Genomic DNA, 6,000 nt, shown 5'->3' with positions numbered 1-6,000 from the left:
TTTTTTGATGTATTGAGACCACAACTCGATTAAAACTTCTATATTAACTGTCTTAGGAAATCAGTGTGAATTGGTGGAGTAATTTTTACTGCAATTGCGCAAAAATGTGTAACTTTTTCAGACGTTACACTAAAAAGTCACAAATAAGACAACAAAATGAAAAAAAAAAGATTGATAAATGCCCCCTCCCCCCATGGTGTTAACATTGTGATTAAATAGTTGTAAACAAAATGTTAAAACAAGGTGTGACTGCACCTGTCACAGGCACCCACGACATCCATATCTCCCCTCTCGGGTGTACCGGCCCTGCTTCCGTGGACTTACCTCTCCGGGTTCCCATCCCCGTCCGAACTAGGCCCTGCTCCCCAGGGCCCACACGGCGGTACTTCAAGATTTAAAGGACAACTATCATCAGGTCTCTGTCAATATTTTTGTCACCTCTACCTGTTGGAGCAGCTCACAGGGATTACATTACAGCCTTTATCTCGTCAATTCATACATTAATCATTGTAAAATCATCTATGCTTTATTATGTAAATGAGGCTGGTCAAATGGTCAGAGGCAGTGATGTCACCCCTGCTACCCCTCCCCTCTCCTCATGTCTGTGTGTAATGTATAGTAAAGCATTGCTAGTGTCTGTGCTTTACCTGCTGACATACTCTGTCCTCCCATACATATGTGTGAGACACAGACATCAGCTACACATGTACCTGACATGTTCTGCTATAACATGGCTGCCTGGAGATGTTGACAGGCTGCAGGGGCCACCAGCACCAGAAAGCACATGGAGGAGCCATTACAGCATTATACCTAACAACATTATAAAGGCTGTCAGTCAAGCACTGGGGTCAGTCAAGCACTGGACAGCTTGAATATGATAATGACTCATTGAACATGTCATTTGCATACAGCTTTAGGACTTCATTGCTTAAGTTTACAGGCATGTAGAGGGACAACGAAGGGATAGAGGCAATTGCCTGACAGCCCCCTTTAAAGGGCCAGCGCACAGGTGATTGGCACTGGCCACTTCCGGGTCTGCATTTAATCCAGCAGCTCCTATCATTCCCTGACGGATCTTCAAGCCATTTCCCTGAAGATCCTGCATTCCTGCGTTCCTAATCCTTGCGCCAGCTCCAGTGTTTCCTGACGCGAGTCCTAGTGTGCCTTCCTGTGCTGTTCTCCCCGTCACCCTTGGCTGCCACCGCGGGCTAGTCGCACCTGTGGAACGACCTGGTGGTACCCTGCCGCAGCAAGACCATCCCACTTTGCGGCAGGCTCTGGTGAAGACCAGGTGCCACTTAGATTCTGTCCCAGGTGTCGCCTAGTACCATCTCCCACGGTGGTCCAGAGGGTCCATTGCCTCACAGCCCTGACAGCACCCTTAGCATCACAATATGTAACCACACCATCAACATTGGGTTTTGTAAACACAATGTCAACTGAATGTAAACACAGTGCAAAAACCCCTACAGGATGCAGCCAGTTTGTACATTAAGACTCTGCCTCTTAATTTGTAATCTGGCATGTGTCGTTTTATAGGTTTATGACGTTTGAAGACTTTAACTTGAATTTTGCGATTTTTCTGTGACACTTTGTACTTCATGTAGTAAATTTTGATTGATATGTTTTGCGTTTATGATAAAAAATAAAATTTGCTAAATTGTAATTGATCTGCTTTTGAGACAGTTACTTACTAACTTTCCCCATATCTCAACTTTATGTTTTCATCATTTTTTTAAAGTCCTAATATTCTTATATGATGTGAGATAGCTTACACATACAGTCACGGCCAAAAGTTTTGAGAATGACACAAATATTATATTTTCACATGATCTGTTGCCCTCTGGTTTTTATGTGTGTTTGTCAGATGTTTTTATCACATACAGAAATACAAATGCAATCATATTATGAGTAACAAAAGCTTTTATTGACAGTTAGAATGAGTTAATGCAGCAAGTCAATATTTGCAGTGTTGACCCTTCTTCTTCAGGACCTCTGCAATTCTCCCTGGCATGCACTCAATCAACTTCTGGACAAAATCCTGACTGATAGCAGTTAATTCTTGCAGAATCAATGCTTGCATTTTGTCACAATTTGTTGGTTTTTGTTTGTCCACCCGTCTCTTGATGATTGACCACAAGTTCTCAATGGAACTAAGATCTGGGGAGTTTCCAAAATCTCTATGTTTTGTTCCCTGAGCCATTTACTTATCACCTTTACTCTATGATGCTCCACCATGCTGGAAAAGGCATTATCGATCACCAAACTGCTCTTGGACGGTTGAGAGAAGTTGCTCTTGGAGGACATTCTGGTGCCATTCTTTATTCAAGGATGTGTTTTTAGGCAAGACTGTGAGAGAGCCGATTTGATTGGCTGAGAAGCAACCCCACACATGAATGGCTGCAGGATGCTTTACAGTTGGCATGAGACATGACTGGTGGTATCGCTCACCTTGTCTTCTCCGAACAAACTGTTTTCCAGATGTTCCAAACAATCGTAAAGGGGATTCATGAGAGAAAATGACTTTACCCCAGTCCTCAGCAGTCCACTCCCTGTACTTTTTGCAGAATATCAGTCGGTCCCTTATGTTTTTTCTGGAGAGATGTTGCTTCTTTGCTGCCCTCCAGAAAACCAGGCCTTGCTCCAAGAATCTCCGCCTCACAGTGCGTGCAGATGCACTCACACCTGCCTGCTGCCATTCCTGAGCAAGCACTGCACTGCTGCTAGCCCGATCCCGAAGCTGAAACACTTTTAAGAGACGGTCCTGGCGCTTGCTGGTCCTTCTACATATACATACATAGGTGGCACAGAAGTATCATATAATAACCAATTTATTTGACAGTACTTAAGTTCAGAGGTAGCAGATATATCAGATGGAAGAATTTTTTGGACAAAGCGTTTCGGGGAGGATTACCCCTTCATCAGATCCAGGTACTGTAATACGTAAAACATCGGAATTACAACACTCTTAAGGGATTAATATACATAAAATTGGACAGATTACAGTTCATTGTATATACTACATTTCACATATAATTTAATTTATAGGTAAACAAATAAAATCCTAAAATATACACTATTAGGTCATAGAAAGTATGGAAGATAAAATATAGATATGCGACATAACATGGATTAAAAGGTAGGCTCATATGAACAAGTGAGATCATAAATACATAAGTATCATAAAAAATATCGGCATAGTGGCAACAGAGAAGCATCACATCATAAGAAATATCGTTATAGTGGCAACAGAGAAGCATCATATACATAAAATGGTAATCATACTGATGTGATAGTGCTTTGTTTCTAGTAGTTTAAACAGGGCAAAACACGATTATAGCATCTTTTCAGACTGTGGGGATAGTGAGGGTAGTGTGCCAAGTGTATATGATGATACTGTGTGGAGATTGTAACACTGACCTGTCTGAGTCTATGGTTGCATGACCCAAATAGGCTGAAAGGGCATGGATTGTTTAAATAGATAAAGATAGAAAGTGGATAGTTAATGGGGAAATTACATACAGGCAGTCCCCGGGTTACATACAATATAGGGTCTGTAGGTTTGTTCTTAAGTTGAGTTTGTATGCAAGTCGGAACTGTATATTTTATCATTGTAATCCCAGCCAGAACTTTTTTGATCTCTGTGACAATGCATTTTAAAAATGTTGGGGTTTTCGTAAGAATCAATATTAACACTAAAGCTTCATTACAGACACATTTGATAACTGTTACAGCTGATCATTGTACCCTAGGAGTAAAGTACAATAAAATTACCAATATCCAGAGGTCCGTTTTTAACTAGGGGTGGTATGTAAGTCGAGTGTTCTTAAGTAGGGGACCGCCTGTATTCCACAAAAGATGGAAATCTCTGTGGATGTCAGTGGGGCTAACCTTTTTCTCTATATAGTCCCTTCTAGAGGGTGATCCAAACCGTTAGCGGTAGCTATTGTGGGATCTTCAGCCTCAGTGGGTAGGCGTTCTGGAATAAAATATAGCTTAGTACGCTGGAATATGTGACTGCTGTGGGGAGCAGGAGGAGAGTACTTACAGAGTAGATGTTTGTTGCGAGCCGGCAGCAGCGCGAGTGACGGCTCCGTCGGTTCGAGGCTGGGGTTAAATGTCCCGTCCGGCTGACTCGCATGCGCTGTGAAGGGTGCTGGTGCGCCTGCGCGGAGGGGACCGGGATGGGATTGTGTACCTATACTGATCTTAAATGGTCTCAGACGTGGCGCTGTTCTGGGACAGTGTAGGCAGTGGTGAGAGTGAATTGGGCATAGAACGGTAACTAGTAAAGGCTAGTGGATCCTATATAGAGGCGATAGGAAAAATAGTACGTCCTAGTATTAAATGTTATTATTAGGTATGGCTATGTCATCACTAGAGGGCTGGAGTTTATATTCATTGTGGGGGGGATGATTCATTATGGCAGATGCTGGGGGGGGGGTTTCTCTTCATGATACAAGAGGGCAGAGGATGCAGTTGGATGTTTTCATGGTTAGCGGGATTCTTCAAACCTTTTCCAATGTTTCATTAAGCCCATAAGGGCACATGGTGTTCAGTTTATAAATCCAGAAGTTTTCTCTTCTGATTATTTGATTGAGTCGATCCTGATGGCTATTTGGAATCTGTTCAATTAGACAGAACCTTGCCAGTTTGAAATTACATCCGTGGTGGTTTTTAAAGTGTCTTGAGACGCTATGCTGCTGAAAATCTGTTTTCACCTTATTGCGGTGGGTATTAACCCTTTCTTTAAATGGTTGCATCGTTCTGCCCACATATTGCAGTGGGGAGGGGCACTCAAGAATATATACCACATAGTCTGAGATACAGTTCATGAAGGATGGAATCTGGAAGGATTCAGTGGAGGTGTACGACTTAAATGATGTTTTTCTATGTTCAATCACTTCGAAGGTTAGGCATCTGGGGCTGTTGCACCTATAGGTGCCTTTAAGTACGGGGAACATACTCAGCTGGTTGGTGGCGACGTGCTGTTGCCTTTAGTGCCTGTTTGGCGCATGTTAGTATCCTTTTTGAAGGAATCTCTTCTTCAAAAGCATTGACTGGGTTTTGTATGTTGTTGTATAGGTACAGTTTTTCTGAATTCTCTTATATTGGCTATATGGGATGTTCTTTAGCCATTTTTTGTGGTGAGAACTTGAGAACTCCAGGAAGCTGTTGACGTCCACAGTCTTGAAGTAAGTCTCTGTGAGGAGTTTACTTCCTGTTGGGTCAACTGATATTAGGAGGTCAAGAAACTCAATCTTATATGGAGAGATATTCAGGGTGAGATTGATGCCCCAAGTATTGGCATTGATGATATCCACAAACTTCTTTGCTTCGGATTCTGTTCCGTCCCATATAATGAATAGGTCATCTATGTACCGTTTTAACCAGATGATCCTATTGCTGCAATGGGGGTTACTCCCGATTAAGACTTCCTCAAACTCCCCCTTAAACAAGTTAGTATAACTTGGGGCAAACCTTGTCCCCATGGCTGTATCTCTTGTTTGGGTGTATAGGGATGACTCGAATGCAAAGACGTTATGATCCAAGAGGAACTGAATGCTTTATAAAAATAAAGTTAGTCTGGGAACTGGGTATTTTCGGGTCTCTCTTAACCAGGACCTGGCCCTTTTTTGTTTTTTCATTTTACTCCCCATGATCAAAAATCCATAACTTTTTTATTTTTCCATGTACAGAGCTGTGTGATGGCTTATTTTCTGTGTAACAAATTGCACTTCATAGAGATGGTATTGAATATTCCATGCCGTGTACTAGGAAGCGGGAAAAAAATTCCAAATGCAGTGAAATTGGTAAAAAAACGCATTTGTGCTGCCTTCTTGTGGGCTTGGATCTTACGGATTTCACTGTGCGCCCCAAATGACATGTCTACTTTATTCTTTGGGTCGGTACGATTACGGGGATACCAAATGTGAATAGGTTTTATAATGTTTTCATACATTTAAAAAAATTAAAACCTCCTGTACAAAAATTTTTTTG

Source organism: Engystomops pustulosus, chromosome 2 (assembly GCF_040894005.1).
Source record: "Engystomops pustulosus chromosome 2, aEngPut4.maternal, whole genome shotgun sequence".
NCBI lineage: Eukaryota > Metazoa > Chordata > Amphibia > Anura > Leptodactylidae > Engystomops > Engystomops pustulosus.
The sequence above is the reverse complement of the archived record's forward strand: the minus strand, read 5'-3'. Positions refer to the sequence as shown.